Source organism: Pogonomyrmex barbatus, unplaced genomic scaffold, assembly GCF_055798465.1.
Source record: "Pogonomyrmex barbatus isolate J1 unplaced genomic scaffold, ASM5579846v1 scaffold1, whole genome shotgun sequence".
NCBI lineage: Eukaryota > Metazoa > Arthropoda > Insecta > Hymenoptera > Formicidae > Pogonomyrmex > Pogonomyrmex barbatus.
The window spans coordinates 5,780,520-5,798,518 of NW_028297098.1; positions in this window are offsets into that span (position 1 = coordinate 5,780,520).

Sequence of the window (17,999 nt, forward strand, 5' to 3'; positions counted from 1 at the left end):
AGAAAATATTGCCCACGTCCAGCGGACGTATATCTCCAAAAGAATCCGAAAGAGGAAAAAAAAGAAGAATGGTCGCCCGTTGCATAACCCCGCGTCCAATTACGAAACAGCGTAATTCATCGTGCGCTTACGACGTCATAAAATAAACTGCTTCGCGCGCGCGTCGACGTCTATTTTATTATCAAGTTTATTCCTCCGAAAGTGGAAGTGACTCGCCAGCAGAAAATGTCCACACCAAGCGCATCGGGAACAGTCAAACTGGATCTACGAAAGCGGCCGTGATCCACCTTAAGCGAGCCACTTATCCGATAACTTATCCTCCCAGGATCGAGTGCCAAGAGAAACCGCGCCGACCGATTCGCATAATGCGGCGCGCAGGAGGAAAAGGCCGAAGGGGTGGCGACGGACAGATCCGTGCCTGTTAAACACACATTTTAGGTACTCCAACCGCAATGCCCGCTTAACTACGGTTTAGTGGAAGTTAAACCAATGATTATGTTGTCAGGCCCCGTGCACGTATGCATATGTGTGTATGTGTGTGAGTGGGTGGAGAAGAAAGTGATCGCTCACCGGTCATCTGCACGCTCGCGCGGACGCGAGGAGCCACGCATATACGCGCGAGCGGAAACGTCTTATGCCCGTTTCACACCGACTTACACATATTCAAATATCACGTACGAGGAAATGGTATTATTTCAAACGAAAAAATTTTCTTCTGAGATAGAGGAATTGACATCTCTGCGTGTGGCACCGACTCGACGATTTATTTCATGTCTTCCAAGAAAGTATCATGCCTCGTGTACTTGACATTAATTGTAAATGTTACAGTTGCGATTACGAAGTCTTTCCTTGGCATTTTCTATTGGGATCTAACATTTTTGGAATTTTAAATTTGGTCATATTTTTTTCTCTTTTACTTAAAACCGAAGAATTGGTATTCTTCTTTGAAGCAAACGAACGCTCGCTTGTTCGCAACTGCGTAAAAAAATCCTCGTCAGTTTCGAGGTCATATTTCTCCATTAGCTGTCCAATTGTGCCCCCATCGTGAAGCCGGCCTTAGACCCAACTTCAGTCCGCATCGAATTCGTTCGCGCGAGCGTTCGGACTCAGTTGCGAGCAAGCGAGCGAGAGAGAGAGAGAGAGAGAGAGAGAGAGAGAGAGAGAGAGAGAGCGAGAGCGATCGTGTGTACACGCGTGCTACCAACACCATGGTCACGCACGATCCGCGGCGAGCATTAATGCCTCGCTATAGCTATAGCCCGCCTATGCTCGGTACACACACCGTGTGTAAATTCAGATACGCAGACGGGTTGTAAGCGAGCCGATTCATCAACATTATCACTGACGGGCATACTCGCTCCGCGGTTTACTCTACGTGTTTATGTGTGTATACGCGTGTACGCGCGTATGTGTGCGGAGGGGATAAAGAGGTTCCCAACTGGGAAACGTGGATATTGCAGGTGCATTCCGATATGTACGTTGTGGCACCGACATCTACGACTCCATCGATCTAATTCATCGACCGGTCCGAGATAGGCATCGGTAACGATTTTTTTTTCCGTTGAGTAAACGAGATCGTGTTTCGCCGTTATAAAAGGAAGTGAAATGCGCAAGGGTGGGCGGAAAATCGAGAGTCGTTTCGAGATACTGTATATACAAATGACGATAATTAATTAGCTATTTATAAACCAAGTGGACAAGTTAAAAGAGCGAGATAACGATCGCGACTTACAAGTTAAAATCAATTGAAAAACGTGATTGATTAGGCTAAAGAAATGGAGCTATGACTTAATGTTGTTCAAATACTGAAAAATAGCCTACTCTATAGCCTCTATAACCTCTATTTTATCTTTTCTGTCCAATACAGAGAAGAAGACATTTATAAAAAGATAAATAAGATATCCCAAGTTTTTAAAATACGAGGCGTATGCACTTTTTCGTGCACGATGCTTTGAATGTGCAAAACAGCTCGAAGCTGCATTGCAATTATTAAATAAGGCAAAGAAATCTCTCTCTTTCTTACGACTACCTGCCGCTTTAGGAGTAAACCAAACATCCTCAAGAATGTCGGTTTTCGCGCGCGATTAACGTAACTCGCTGCGCTAAAAAGTTCGCGTCAGCACCCTTGCGTGCACCCGATTGGCCCGTAAGAGGATCGACCCCGTCGAGCGAACGAATAGCACGTAACCAGATAACTAATAAGGAGGTAATGACTACCAGAAAGAGAGGGAGCTGGGGCAAAACGGCGGAGGAGAGGCGGCGAAAAAAAAAAACGTTCGTCGAGGACGAGGAAGAGGGCCCGGAGTGAGAGATCGATGTAGCGAGGGACAGCAAGTGCGTGCGAGATCGATATGACGTGAACGTGCGAGAAAGACGGCGCGATAGGATTGAAGAAACGGGAAAGGAGAGAGGAGGATGGACGAAGATGGAAGGTGTAAGGGCAGGAACGAGAGACAGGAGACGCCCGCTCGTAACTCTGGATACTCAACCGTCTCCGCGGCAGTTTCGTCCGCTAAAATCGCGCCCGACGGTTGAGTCAACAATCCCGACTGGTTTCCAGCAGCGTCGACGAGAACTGCCGTTCCCTCGCTGTTGTTGCTCGTAAAAAGCGGCGCCCTTTCGCAAATACAAGCGAAAATCTATATTTCCATCGGCGGGGATAGATAGAATCAGGGGTGAGGAAGCGCGGCGATTTCTGATTTGACGTTTGACGAGCGAACTTTATGTTCCGTCGAACTCTATCCTCCAACGTGTTTTACTTCCCTTCTTTGCATTTCTTAATAATAAAAAAAAAATCCCACCATACAACACGATTTATTGTGATCCAATGTACTTTGTAATAAATGATAAATTCTTCCGGAAAGAACGTGAATCTCGAAGATCCAGAGAGAACTTTTCCCCGAGGAAATTTTCACGGGAGGAACGACGTTGTGGGCGCCGCTTTACCAGCCAGAGATGTTGCATCGCGCGTGACGCCGGCCCATTATTTTCGCTCGATGAAACAATTAGTCAGCCGACCCGGCGACTGTAATTAGACAAAGGACAATTACAGCGAGTCGCCTCGTTATCTCACCGTTACACCGGTGGACACGTGTAAGACAAGCTGTTATAAATTATCGGCTCTCCGCCTTACGCCCATCGATCTGCACCGAACGATAATGATTGCCCGTGTCTCTCTCGTTCTTCCTTTCTGCGGTGCGATTTGACGGTGGCGCGCCTCTCGAAACGTAAAAAAACAGGGTGCATTTGAGACAGCCCTAGGGTAAAGGGATCGAATGAGTCAAGCCGATTGGAGATACGTGAGTTAACTCGCGATCGATTTTATCGCTCGCTCTTAAACGCGCTTTATCTGCTACGCACGTCGCCGTTGAACGCGTTTGCCACGATAATTACGCGTTTTTATTTTTTTTTTGGGGGATGCGTGCTTGCGTGCGTTCGCGCACTAACAAGTGTATCATATGCTCCCGATCGCGACTTATCGATCGACGTTCCGCGGATTGAGTCGGGTGCGCAGATGCGAAGCGATTCGCGATCGGATTCCTGTACTGCTATATGAGAAAGCGGATGAAATTTGATAAAGTAACCAAAATAATCAAAATCCAGTAAGGATATTACGGTAGTGATAATTTTTATTAATATTTATAATCACATTTTTACAATACAATAATTTTTTTAATATAAATCAAACGCAACGAATATTCCGGAATTTTTCCTTTCCGGAAAAAGATAAGCCATGAAATCGCGCGGAGCCGAGGAAAGCGAAGTCGATACGCGTTGCGAAACCCGGACGAGACCCGCGGAAAGCAACACGCAACGGGCGTATAAGAACGCAGCGTGCGCGCGAGCGAGCGAGTTCCGGAAATTAGATATACCGGTAATCGTGCCATTAATAACGCTAGCGACCGGGCCTCGATTCATTATTTAACGGCAATTAGGTCGGTATAAATTGATTGCAGGTCGGCGCAACGCGCGCCGCGCGCGTACGCAGCTGGATACCGCTAAATAATACGTCGCCGCGCGTTCAATGACGCGTGACGAGAGGCTCTCGCGCGAATAAAACAGTCGCGGCCGACGAACATTGCCTTCGCCAGAGATTGCGCGAGCGAATTAATCGGTGATTTAATCCGCGATTCCGTCCGCGGAGCGTCCGCGCGTTGTCGCCGGTGGACGCATCGCGTCGTGACGCTCCGTTGCACAATTCGCATCAGTCATCTCCGATTACCGCGATTACCGAGAGTCGGAGTTAAAGATCGCGTAAACGAATCGGCAATCAGGAAGTCGCGTACAGGCACGATAGCGCTCGTCTTTCGCGCCGTCCTTCCTTTTTCTACCGTTAAATAATGTAATGCGAGCCCCGCGAAAAACAACCGGCACGAGCGCAATTAGCGGACCGGTCGTCGATATAACGTACTGACGCGCGTATATTAAGCCGCACCGTCTTGCAAGCAACGCGTTTAATCTTCCGCGCTTGCGATCCGCACGATCCGGTCGGCGTGTAATCTGCAACGGACGGTCTGGAACGGTAGATTCCACGGCTATCGTGGATTTTCTTTTACAGGAAATTACAAGTGCATTCGAGTGTTACAAAGGCTAGGAGCTCGCCGCGGAGCAGCGTGTTACCTCCCCTCCCTCTCTGCTCCCTCGGTCGGGGTAAGGGAAGTGCGCTTCTGGGTCGATTAACGGGGCCGTTCAACCCTCTCTGCTCGAAAATAGCGATCGCCGCAGCGCGATAGCGCGATTTTGTGGATATTTAATACACGTCGGCCGATACGAGAGCAGCGATCGCGCGAGGCGATAGCTACATATCGCGGCAACATTTCCGCGGTAATTACACCGATCGCCCGATACGTCTTGATACCGCGGCGCCGGGAGTTCTTAATCGCCAGGCTCTAATTACATAGGTGTTTATGCGAGTTGCTAAATTCCGTGCGGCAGGCCGCGCGACTTGACGCGCGCGGTTGTGCAAATGATTGCGAAATGACCGACCGCGTAAATGGTAATCTTTAACGCGTTTATTAATATCCAATTCCACACGTTTGATGGAAGCTACATTCTAGGACGCGAAACTCGAATATCATTTTATTATCGATAATAGCATCTTTCCTCGCGATAGTTAGTTAATCGACGTGGCGAAACATCGTAGATATTTTCCGAAGATATTCGCTTGATATTCCACGTTGAGGATATTATAGAGCGTGGGGCAAGGTGCAATATGAAATGGTCGTGTAGATGCAATTCAGCAAAGAAAGGAAAATCGCAAGCGTTTCGGCAAAAGTGCGGCTTGTCATTTTTCACGGCAGTACAACAAATGGCAGTATTTACGGAAGATTTATACGTACGCGTGGGGGGGTTTCCATTTTTACATAGCGGCGCGAACGGCAGTTCGGCAGCGTTTTATGCCGCGAGGAACGCGCACACATTCGGACACACCCGGGGGACTCCCCGGAATGCCGGGAACGTGCTTGTCAATTGCGTGGCAACGAGGTTCACGATTGGATAACGCGAGGTTGCAACGCTATCGAGCTTCGATTATTGGTTAGACACGGGGTTGGTGGGCGAGGCTGGAGGCAGCATTTGCAGACGGCATCCAGCGGAACCCATCCGTGCCTCTGCCCCTCTCTCTCTCTCTCTCTCTCTTCCTTCCTTTCTTTATCTTGTTCCTTTACTTCTCTCCTCGCTTTCTTTCTCTCTTTCTTGCTATCTTTTTCTTCAGTCGCGCATTCGCGCGACCCTCGCCTCTCGTGCGAGAGGCAGGACCAAAACGAGCACCCAATTAACCAACAATCCGAAACAATTTGGTCGCTCAGATGGTATCTGCGCCTTCCTCAACGCGAACCGAGGCCGCTGGACCGAGGGCACCTCGAAATCTTAAGGCCGTACTCACACATGAGACTCAGACCGGTATGACCGCAATTCAAATATTATTCATCACCACATCGCGGGCAAATATCTGTAGAAATTAAAATATGTTATTTACGCATTTTTCATTCTCGTGATAGAAGTTTTTATATGCCCCGTATAATTCAACTTTATATCAATAAATAATTTATATGCCGATACGAATTCACATATTGATTCAATGCGATAAGGAAATGTTAATTTTACCGTTCGTGTAACTCGGGGGTGACTTCTCAGCAATTTCAACGAGTGGAATTACGCCGCCGAGAGGTTCCCACATTCTAGCGCGAATTATCGAGCGCGCATAACTCGTATCCGGGTACTCTGCCATTCGTCGATCTTTACCCTCCGTTAAATGCGCGCATTCTCCCGAAGAATTTTCCCCCTCGCGATCTCGCGAAAGCGCGGCGCGAGCGGAGCGAGATACGCAGGGAGGTGCATTCGTGCATAAGCGCAGTTCGAGGCAGGACGATGAGGCAGGATGAGAACAAGGAAGGAAGGATAACGGAGGGAGAGGGAGAAAAGAAGGAAGGGGAAGAAAGAAGGAGAGAATATTTCAGCGGTAGGTGGAGGCGCGTACCTACTTCCACGACGTGTATCTCGACGCCGATAGGCCGTGAGCTCTCTTTGCACGCTTATTACCCTAATATCAGTACTTAACACACTGTTGCCTGCACATATTCGTCGTTTATTTGCCATGGCAACGACCGGGTGTCCCGTTTTATCCGATGTATCCGCGGATCTTGTTTCATTTTCTTCAACCGTTCCGATCCAAATAAATGAGCCTAACATAATTATCATGTATAACGACCGATATGTCAGCGTAATGACAAACAGTACGGCGAAAATAAAAATATTTGAGCGAAGGCAATACAGGAAATCCTCGAAAATTTATACATGTGATATCGTTAATGACCGAGATGTTCATAATTATTCGTTAAGGAGATAGGGAAATTATACGAATATGCCGGATCCGGATCGACGGACCGCCGATCTCGATTCGAAAGAAATCCGAATTCCACGGAACGATCTATCCGCGGTCGAAGAACGGGAATTATCATAACGTTACTGCCAATTTCAAGTGAGATGGTTGAGACGACGGGAGACGAAGGGAGAAGAAAGAATGAGCAGGTCGGAGTGAGAAAGAGAGGAACGGAAAGATAAAAAAAAAAAGAGAAAGAGAGAGAGAGAGAGAGGAAGACGAGATGAGGAAAGAGAACGGACACGAGAGAGAAACGAAGATATAAGGACCTCGTTGAACGTTTCGCTCTAGGCACCCGGTATATAGATCGGCCGTAGCTGGCCCAATGGCGTGGCGTTCTTGGCAGATAATTATCACTAACCATCAGCTATTTGCGAGGAATGGCTGATAATTGCTACGTTGTTGAGCCTCTGCCGAGCGATAACCCGCCTAGGACTCCTTTTAGACGAGCAGCTCTCTCGCGCAGTCACTGCAACCTCCGGGGCCCTACGCGGCCCCACGGAATCCTCTTGGTCTTTTATTTTACTTCCCTCTCTTTTTCCCTTGTTCCTTCTACCCGCGGCCACGTCGCGCGTAGAACTCGGCTTCGCGTGGCGTTTCGGCGCGCCCCTCGCATTCTCGTTCGATTGCGAGCCGATCGGGAGATCTCTCCAGGACTGACATTCTCGCAATTTTGTTGTAGAAAAATCCTAGAATCGGAAATCTTTTTTAAAAGGGTGGTTCAAGTGAATTTTTTTTTTGCAAAAAGAAAAAAATATTAAATCTGTCATTAAAGTGTGACACAATTAATTAATTTGGTCGTGATCTAGTGGCCATTATCATTTCAATTTTCTATTCTGATAATACTGTGATATTGATCAAGAGGATTTCTCAGTGAATTTACCGCTTGACCGCGATTTCAGCTCTACATCCCGATCAAACTTGAGGATCAAGCTAAAGCGTATCATCTCCGTTCCGGATTCGTGTTTTTCGGACGGCACGCGTTACCGATTTATCGCGTCGTGGTCGAGCGATCTCATATTTAATGCCATACAGCATAAATCCCAAAGGCTATAAAACGCGCGTATAATTCGGAAGAGGAGAAGAGGGAATGGAAAGAAGAAAGAAGAAGAGAGAGAGAGAGAGAGAGAGAGAGAGAGAGAGAGAGAGAGAGAGAGAGAGAGAGAGAGGAAATCGACTCATCCCACCTGGAAAAGCGTCGCGACGCGACATTAACGCGCACGTATGTACATCGCGAGTCGATCTGCTATCCTTCTCTCGCCGGTTAGATAACTCTCTTATTGCCCTGTAAATCGTAATGTTACACCGGCAATTTAATAAGCCGTGCGCGTTCACTTATCCCCGCTGACGAGTCTGGGCGCACATAATAATGTTAATGGCGGCGAGTATATCTTCTAGGACAGCACGAGGAAGCGTGCTCGTGTGTGTGTGTGTGTGTGTGTGTGTGTGTGTGTGTGTGTGTGTGTGTGTGTGTGTGTGTGTGTGTGTGTGTGTGTGTGTTTGTATCTTCGTGTGTGAGTACGTGTGTGCACACGTACCACCACAATCATACTCGATAATACGTATAATCCTTTGAGGAAATCACGCACGTGAATATTTCCATCGTCCACCTACCTATCTGTCTGCTCACCGGGAGCGATCTCGCAACGTCGTCGTAATAATGGTAACGCCCGCGTATCGCATCCGCAAATGCGCCGTTATCGATAACGCGATTGACAAATACTCGGCTCGGGGATTGGAATATCCCGGCGAATATCCGCAACGAAATCAGCTCGGCGGTGCGGCGCGCGCGGTATCACTTCCGACTGGATTTCTTCGACATTCGACATTCGAGAAAATTGCACGGTAAAGGAGAATTAATGGGAGCCAAGATAAGAGATGACATAATTCGCCGCTGCGAGGTCTGCTCGGGTCCAAAGTATTTACTCGGAGCTCTCTCGAGAGAACGAGTAACTCCTCTCTGTGAGATCCTCTCGGAGGCCGGACTTTTAGCGCCGATGCGATTCTAAACCAGTTCGGAATCCGTGCCCCGGCGAAATCGCGCGCCTCGAGACTCCTCACGGCGATACACGATCGCGTCCGATCGATTAAGCCCGTCGCTGCCACGAAAGAGAGGCAGTAACTTACGAACACATACACACATACATCGCGCGCGTATATCGTACACCGACATAAATTACAACGGGAATCGCAAATGTTAGCGGGTTCGCGAGACAGCCTCGGCGAGGCTGCTCGTGCAGACAATCGTTTAGGAGCGATAGGCGCAACGCAAAAATTCGCCCTCCCCAACAACGTGCCTGTTTGCATTCCTGTCAGCACTATGCGATATGCAATACCTGTATGCAATACCTGCAAGCGACGAGGCACCAACGCGCGTGTACGAACGCGCGCGTAGTCACGGCGCACATTAGATAGAACGGTCGAGTTCGCGCGGCGAGATGAATCCCGCCGCCGCGTTGCATCTAGCAGGGAGAGAACGAAAACGGCGCTTCTCGGCTTCTCGCTCCTCTCTCGGCGACGGGAGAGGCGTCCGTGGAAGAGGGAAGAATCAGCGGGGAATGCGAGGGGTGCAGAAGGAATAAGGTGTAATCAGTTTAATGAATAGTCGCCCCGCGTAATTACGGTGAGGCTCGTGAGCACACGGGTTCGCATACGTACACACACACCTATGCGCACGAACACATTGACGCCCTCGAATTCAGGAGTTAAGAAGGAGGAGGGAAAAGAAGATCTTTTTTTTTTTTTTTTTTTTCAAAGAAAAAGGCCGAAAGAAAGAGAAAGAGAAAAGCGGAAAGAGAAATGACTCGATTCGCCTTTTACTCGCGGCGGGAAACAAGCTGAAAACTCCTAAGATTAAAGATAAATATTCAGTTTAAATTTAAGTCTAACAAAATACGATTAAAAGTTTTTTTTATGATTTTACTTTGAGAGAGAAAATTTTTAACGTTAATTTGCCCAGAGTTCAATGATATCGTTGCACATAGATCATATGTAAAATGATCAATTACATTTATATTCTCTGTGACGCTGCTGTCGAAAGAAAACATCATCCAGTACATCAGTTTTCTAGACCGGGTGCGTGAGTTTTTATAGCAATTCGTAACCCGTCTGCTCGGCCATTTCAATGATCAACAAGAGTCTGAGGTGTGCCAGATCGTGCGACCTTACCAGTGATCGAATAAAGTTGAATCAAATTGACCACATCCTCGATATGGATGACCCGCAAAATTCTTTTTGCCCCAATTGCCTTTCTGAATAAACCCTTTTAAAATCCCGTACATATCCGTGGCTCCGACAGCGAGAAAAGGCTGAATTAAAATTCCAGAAACTCAAACAAAAATTTATCTCGAACTTTTCTTCATCCTTTTTTTCCTGATTCTTAAGTTATATATTATTGAAAATCTGAAAGCGTTGAATATGATGACCCGGAAAGGGTATTAATATCGATTGAAAGAAAGATTGATACGATTTATCATGGATTATCCAGTATAGCAAATACATTCATCAATCGCTCGAATGATTGACCCGTCGATGATTATTCGAAGAAGAAAAGGGTTCTCTCACGGGGCCAGAACCGGCTTCGATACTTGATCTCCGTACCTGAGAACTGTCTCGATCCGGAAGACAAGTCTCCGCATCGTATATAAGTGTCCAGCGATTTTCTACGTTTGATTTGCGCCACGACGGGGGAATCGTAGAATCGAGGAACGGGGAATTACACGATTTGCCTCACGATTCTCTCGTCCATGTGCGAGGAATATAGCATCGATAGGTCATCGGTTGAGAGACCATCGAGGTCGCCAGCCCGTGGCATAAGCCCGTGGAAGAAGACGAAGCCAGAGGCCCCCGTAAGGTACCGCCGCGCGTAACGTCTAATAACCGAGTATCATCCTGGCGAGGGAGAGCGGGACGAAGGGGGATTTCTACGATTCGAGATCTCGATCCGTGGATCTGTCTAATGTGGGCCAACCACGCGAACCTATCATAACCTGGGCCAACCTCGGCCCGGCGTAACCACATGTTTGCCCAGGTAACCTCCTCGCGACTCTCTTTCTCTCTCTCTCTCTCTCTCTCTCTCTCTCTCTCTCTCTCTCTCGCTGCCGTTTCTTCTTGCCATCCTCCGCCACCTCATCGCCTCTTCCCAGCGCTATCTCACCACCCTGGATTTCCTCCCGGAATTTGCATTTCTACGAGTGCCGTCGCTTCTGTTCCCGCGGCGGTAATGCCGACCAATGTTGGTAGGTATTCAGCGACGGCGAATTATCCGATATGAAAAAATCTGAAAACAATGCTGATTGCGTCGCCGACGGAAGTCTTCTTTCGCCGAGCGAACGATCAAACTGGCAATTCATATCTCGGCATTGTTACGTCTCAAAATACTGGTAATGTCGAATACAAACAACTGTACATGCGATTATCGATATACTTTGTCCAGTTGTTGTCATCAGTCTTTAAAGTTCTAGACAAATTTCTTGACATTTTTTCCACTTAATGTAATCAATATAAAGAGAAGTATTTGCATTATATTTTTTTCCATCAACTTACAGGTCCAGCTTTCTCAAGAAAAATTTAAATACATAAAAGAAAATGAGTAATTTAATACAACTTGATGTTCCAAATTTATTAACATCTTAGTATTGGTTGGTGCCATGGAAAGTGTAAATAAAAAAAACGCACCGACGAGCTAATCTAAAGAGACGAGAGACCAATTTCATAATTCGATCAGTCTAATCTACATTAAACCGGCAAAGAACAGAACGTAGTTTTACACGTGTCATCCAGGTGAGGCGATGAGCTCTCGGTACCCTCGTCGGCCATCTGCTTTCGTGGGGAATGAAACGCTGAGAAAATACAATATCTTCGAGGAGAGATCGGTCCAATCAAGGACTACTCCCTCGGAACCGAGTCCAGGGCCGAGGGATAATTCTTGTAGTGCGCAAACGTTGATCGTGCAAGCGTGATTCTTCACCTCGGACACGCTACATCAGTGTTGCGATCGGTGTGCGTAACACACGCGCTCGCATCGGATACGCCTGCGTCTCCTTATACACACACCCGGTGCACACCCCCGACAATAATGTAAACAAAATGGTACCACTATTTCATTGGTAACCCGACACCCCTGCGTTGAACCCACACACATCGCCTCCACCGTCGCCTCTTCTATTTCTGCATTCTTTCTTCCTCCTTCTCTTTCTCTTTCCTCCTTTTCTTCTTCTTCTTCTTCTTCTTTTGCATCCTTTTCATCTTCTGCTTTGCGCTCTTCAATCATGCTCCTTTATCGCATATTCTTTTATCGTGGAAAAAAATTTTCTATTTGAAATTATACAAAAATATTTCTTTCGAAGTTAAAGTATATTACGAAGAATGAAATATTTCATCAATATTCCTAAAATTATGATTCTGCAAAAAGTAATTACTAGTCGTTCTACAATTTTTTTCCGTCGTTTGAATCTTTTCGAGTGATTTTCTAAGAGATCTTCGCTTTTAATTGCGCTGATACTCGATTTGCTCGATTTAAAGTGTACGTTTACTCCGCAAGTCGAATCCACGACCGATTGACCTCTCAAGACTATCCCCTTGTTTTACAGCTCCATAGTGTTTGATCCCACTTTCCGCAAACGTTCAAATTGAATGACAGAAATGACAGAGGTTGTTGCTCAGGAAGGATTCTGGGTGAAATGATGAGTGCCGTAACGTTCATTCGTTCAATTGCGGATGCATCCATGATGGGAGCTTGTTAGAATACCAGACTGGCCGGTGCAATCACGTTTGGTTGTGATGACATAGGCAAGAAATTGCAAGAAATTTTTTCCTGAGGTACACCTTTCATCACACGTCTCCTTCGTCAGGTTTATTTATATACGTAAGATCTGACGTTCAGATAAATTAATTACTTCGACAAACTCGGAACTTTTTAAGTTTTCACAACTCGAGTATCGAAACGAATCTGTCGCGACAGCCATCGACGTACATAGTAAGACATATCGGGGAATCAACATTTAACAACGTACAAACAAAATAATCACGCGTAGCTGCTAATAATTAGCGATTAATTCCTAAGAAAATCGAACTCGTCTCAATGTACATCGCATCGGCGATTATACGTTCGCTCGTCTTACATGCTTAATTTGCGAACGGCGCGCGACTCGTTTAATCGGTAACGTGTTCGGCCGCACGATCGATCGATCACGAAGACGAGGGAAAGAGGCACGGAGAGACCGGCTCGAGACGTCGCATAACGAGACGAGTCAGAGAGAAGTCAGATCCCTCGACGCAAGGAAAACGTAACAAGAGAATTGGCCGCTCGATCGCGAGCGACGATCGATCGGCAGATTTCACCACGCTACTTAATTCCAACTTTAATTTGGATTTTACGAGCGTCGTTACCTCGTCGGCTCGGTGGTCCTATCACCTTCGCACCTGGTTCCGACCAATTTATTTATTTTGTAAATCTGCGGAAAAGGATCGTGTCGCTCGCGTGTTATTCAAATGAAAACAACGTCCCGTGGGATATTGGTCTGGCTAGGTGAGTTATGAGCATCGCAGATCGCAAATCTTTCGCCAAGAGGGATCTCTCGACAAAATATCGAATGACTTTTGTACGAAAAGGATTTTGTCCGAGCGCGTTATTTATGTTTTGATCCGATTTAGCAGAATTGTTAATTCATGCATATTTAATTGATATAAATGTGTAACCCTCTAGAGAATAGCTTTGCCATTTCCGCGCTTTGTCATTTTATTTTCTCTCCTCTCGGAAGAATGAGACCTCGCATTAGGTCCAGCGTGGCGAATTTCGATATTTACTTCCAACCGCATTCCGCACGCCGCTTGACCGATACAATACAATTACGATGCTGATGCCGGGACACGGAGTTTCGCGCGCAGGCGGAAAAGAAAAATTCGAGACGTGGGCCCGCACCCGGACGGACCTCGCGACACGCGTGGAACATTTGTCAGACACTTTAGGACCTGTCGGGCCATTGTTTTCCCATCGATTCCGGCTTGGAAAGCACGGCTTTAACCGGTGTTTTACACGCTCGGTTCCTGGAACCGGATCCTCCATCTGGAATCCCAGGCTTGTGGCATCCGAGTCGTGGGCCCGTCGGGCCCAGGAGGAAGGGAACGCGTGAGACAAGTGACGGAGCGCGGGGGGCATAGCGGGGATCCAGGTATACATGCCCCGGGACTCTGGGCCCATTTCGCCTGTCAGGCCCAATTCTGTTTGGGTCCAGGACCTTGGAGCTCTCGCTGTTCGGCGCTGCAGTTTATGGCCGTCATTACCTCGATCGGCCTCGAGTTGGATTAAACGATTTGTTCGTGTGCACGTTCTACTTTATTGGCCGACGTCTACTACGTGATACTTAATGTTACGCCGGTCTGACGCGGCGCGATGTAAAATTTGGTCCCGTCTCTCCGCTAAACGTTCAGTCGCGATAATCTCGCGCGGACAGACGGTAATTACGCTTCGTGATTATCGTACGATCATGAAGAAACCATTTCTCTGAATTAACATTAAAATACGTTTGTTAAACTTAAAAATAACTTTTATTCTATAATACTTTGTAACGTTATTGGTAAGAAAATTCATTACACAGATATGTATGTAAAAATATCGAAGAAATTAAAAGAACAAAGATTGAGTTAGACGTATCATGCGCGATTAATTTTATTTTAATTTTTGTTATGTCATTATCTTTATTTTTTTTTTTCTATGAAAAAAATCAGTGAATGCGAATCAGTTGATGGTTTAAGGATGATTGGATGGAGACGGGATACGCGGCTCTTCAATTACCCGAGTATCAAATACTTCCTGCAGAGGATAGAAGACCTGCGTGTCTGAACTTCTTCATCCTGCAGGCTGCGCGACCACTTATCTTCCCTAATTTACGTAGCTTGTTTCGTTCAGCACCGCTGAACGACGTTTCGTGTCGTTAAACACCTCCTGCGCCAAATTTGAATGACAATATATCCGTCCACGTCATGTGTAGGTTACTCTCGCTCACTTGTACCACCCCGGCTATACAAGGCTCGCCCTAATTGTAATTAATCGTCTCGCGACCTTATCTTCGCAGTTTAGCCCAGGCAGGTCGACCTGAATTCGCCGAAGCTATAAATTCTCATCGTAAGGCTGCGTTTTGCGCCGTGCGCGTATTTTTCGTCTCTCCCCGACAATACGTAAGCCGTATCATAAGTACCTCGTTAACGCGCTCATTGACATACATTAATTATAGAGTACGCGCGCCATCCTCAAATTTGCATACGCGATCACTTTGCGCGATATTCACCGCGATACTGTCCCTCACATCGTCATATTCCTTCCAAGTACTCCCAGACGCTATCCGTTCCTCGTGATATGCAACTAAGTTTGCGTCACCTGCAGCACGAACGAGGTAAAACTCGCCGTGGTCACGCGATTTCCAGCCTGCACTTTGCGTCTTCGACGGCGTCTGCGTCCAGCGCGATTCAATTGGTGTCATCTGCGGATCGCGTATCAAATGAAAACGATCATCCCGCTAACTTTTCCGACGGCCGGCCGTTTCGCGGTGAATTTATGTATCCGCGCCTCGAGTACCGGTTTTCGACGAGGTAAGGAAGAGGAAGGCTGCGAAAGATACCTGTTTCTCTCTCTCTCTCTCTCTCTCTCTCTCTCTCGCATGTGATTTGTTGCGTTTTCTTCCTCCCGCTCTTTCACTTTAATTTTGTCTTTCCACTTTTTCTCTCTTTCTGCTTCTCGACCTTTCTTCCTCTCTGCCTCTCTACGTCTCGTTGAATTTGCATGCGATTCGCGTATACGACCCGACGAAAACGTTCGATTTTGACACACAGTCGCAACATTGCGGCACGCATCACGGATCTGTCTCGTTATTCATCTCGTTTACGATTGACAAGACAAATTACGGACTGGAATTGCAAACGATGTAAGTGCCAGAAATGTAATTCGTACTGTCCGTACTTTTTGTATCTCTGTGACATGCAAATGGACTACATTGTTGAATTTACGCGAAACGAAGTTGAAAGATAGAGCCTCAATACAGTGACAGTTGAGTATCAGAAATCATATATACATAGTTTTTCTTTCAAAATATTTACAATATTCTCGCGACCAATATTGCGACCAATAAAATTCCGACTATTATTATGTATCGTTAATGTCGTGTAAGATTGACCACAATTTTTAACGATATATCTTATTATTTTCTAGATATTTATCACTTTCGAGTCGAATATCGAATTTTTATTCTATTTTCCCCTAGACCGCTCGCATTCCCCGTTCACGGTAATGCGACACCCGAGATGAAAATGTTTGCGATCGCTCGCTGCGAGCTGTCCGACATCGGTATCTGTTAGCGGATACTGGTACCCGCGCATCGTCGAGTACCGGTGATGATGAATGAGAGGTAAGAAAGAGGCACCGAACGAGAGGCTCTCGCTCCTCGGGAAGATCATCCATCTCGTTCTAACCGCCGCCATCTTCCCTCTCCTTCTCCTCCTTCTCTTCTGTTCTCCCCGTTCCCTCCTCATCCGCCGGAGGAAGTAACAGTATCCAAGTGGATGGATTCCATGCGAGGTGTGCGGAGACCGTGTGGATTGTGTGCAGAATGAACGCAAACTGTGAGGGTAATTTGCAACACCGGCAATTTACATAATTAGCAGTTCTGAACCCTCGGACGTTCCCCCACCCGAGCCCCGAGTTCCGAGTTCTGTCTCCTCCCTTCCCGTTCCCGCGCCACCTTCGCCTCCTCCGCTGCTGTCTGCCTCCCCCTTGACCACCATTCTCCTCACCTGGCCGCGGGCCTTACGTGGTGTGCTCTTCGCCCAACAAACCGACACGTCTCTGTTTTACCCCTCGTACATTGGCGTAGGCGTTACCCCATCAGAGAGGCAAACGAGGTATCAATTGCGACTTCGTAGATACGCCTAAATCGCTCCGCCACTCACGACCGTGGGACTCGAGAAATTCATCTCATCCTTTAAGGAAAATTGAGTTACGCTCTTCCCTCAAAAGAACCAAATTAAATATATTTTAATCAGACCCAGTCCGTTCCCCCCCCTCCCAATTTGAAGAAGGGAAACGATGAGGGGTGAATAAACGAAGAATAAATTGACGTAATACAGTTCGCGCGACGAATCGACATTTCGTTCCTTTTTTTCCCCTTTAATAGCTGATTGTGGTGCACGGTAACCTGATATCGCACATGTGAATCACGCCCGTGTTCGAGGGGGACTGTCGCTGAAACTCGCGTCGGCGCTAAGTTGACACGTGACCTCGCGCGCGGCAAACAACAATTTGTGCATGCGAACAACTCAACTCTCGCGCAAGAATGCGGCGTATCCTCCCCTCGTTATGCCTCGCTCGCGCGCCCCCGTGCGCGCGCGTGTAATCCAGCCCGGCTTATCTACCGGCACGCTCGTAACAGCGAAACTAATCCCGCGGGACTTAATGAAACGTATTATTTTAACTCATTTACCGGCACGCGAAATACGATAAGGCTCCACGTACGCGACACCGGGCCGCGATAGAGGCCTCGCGATAATTTTTCAAACCGCGCCGTTATTACATCGCAATAGCGTTCGGGGTTAAGATTAAGATCGCCTCTCGGAGCCGCGAGAAACAGCGCGAGGCATTCCGAAATATAATAACGACGACAACTTTATTATCGTCGATCTAACGCAATCACGCATACCGCGCGTCCGATCAAGTTTCCACGTGAGTATCGCTTGCCGTAAAGCGCGTTCCCGCGGAAGTCCCGCCCTGTCCGACATTTTAAAACGCGTGTAATATCGCGGGAGCGACACTTACGGTCGCGCCGTAAATTCGCCTTTAACGAGTACGTCGAAAAATCGGTAGATCCGAAGATACCTTACGAAGCGCGAAGCGCACGCAGCCGATACGTTGTCTCGCGCGCTAATCGACGGATTAACGATCGCCAGCTGCGCGCACATGATAATGGAACTAAATCTCTCGGAAAATGCTACGAACGTTGCAAAAATGAGAAAAAGGAAAATCCACTGGCGAACAAAAAATGAAATCTATTATATGTTAATTATCGATCTCCGCAATCTCTATCGGTCGCATGATTTAACAACGATTACGACGGCCCGCGAATCATTTAAT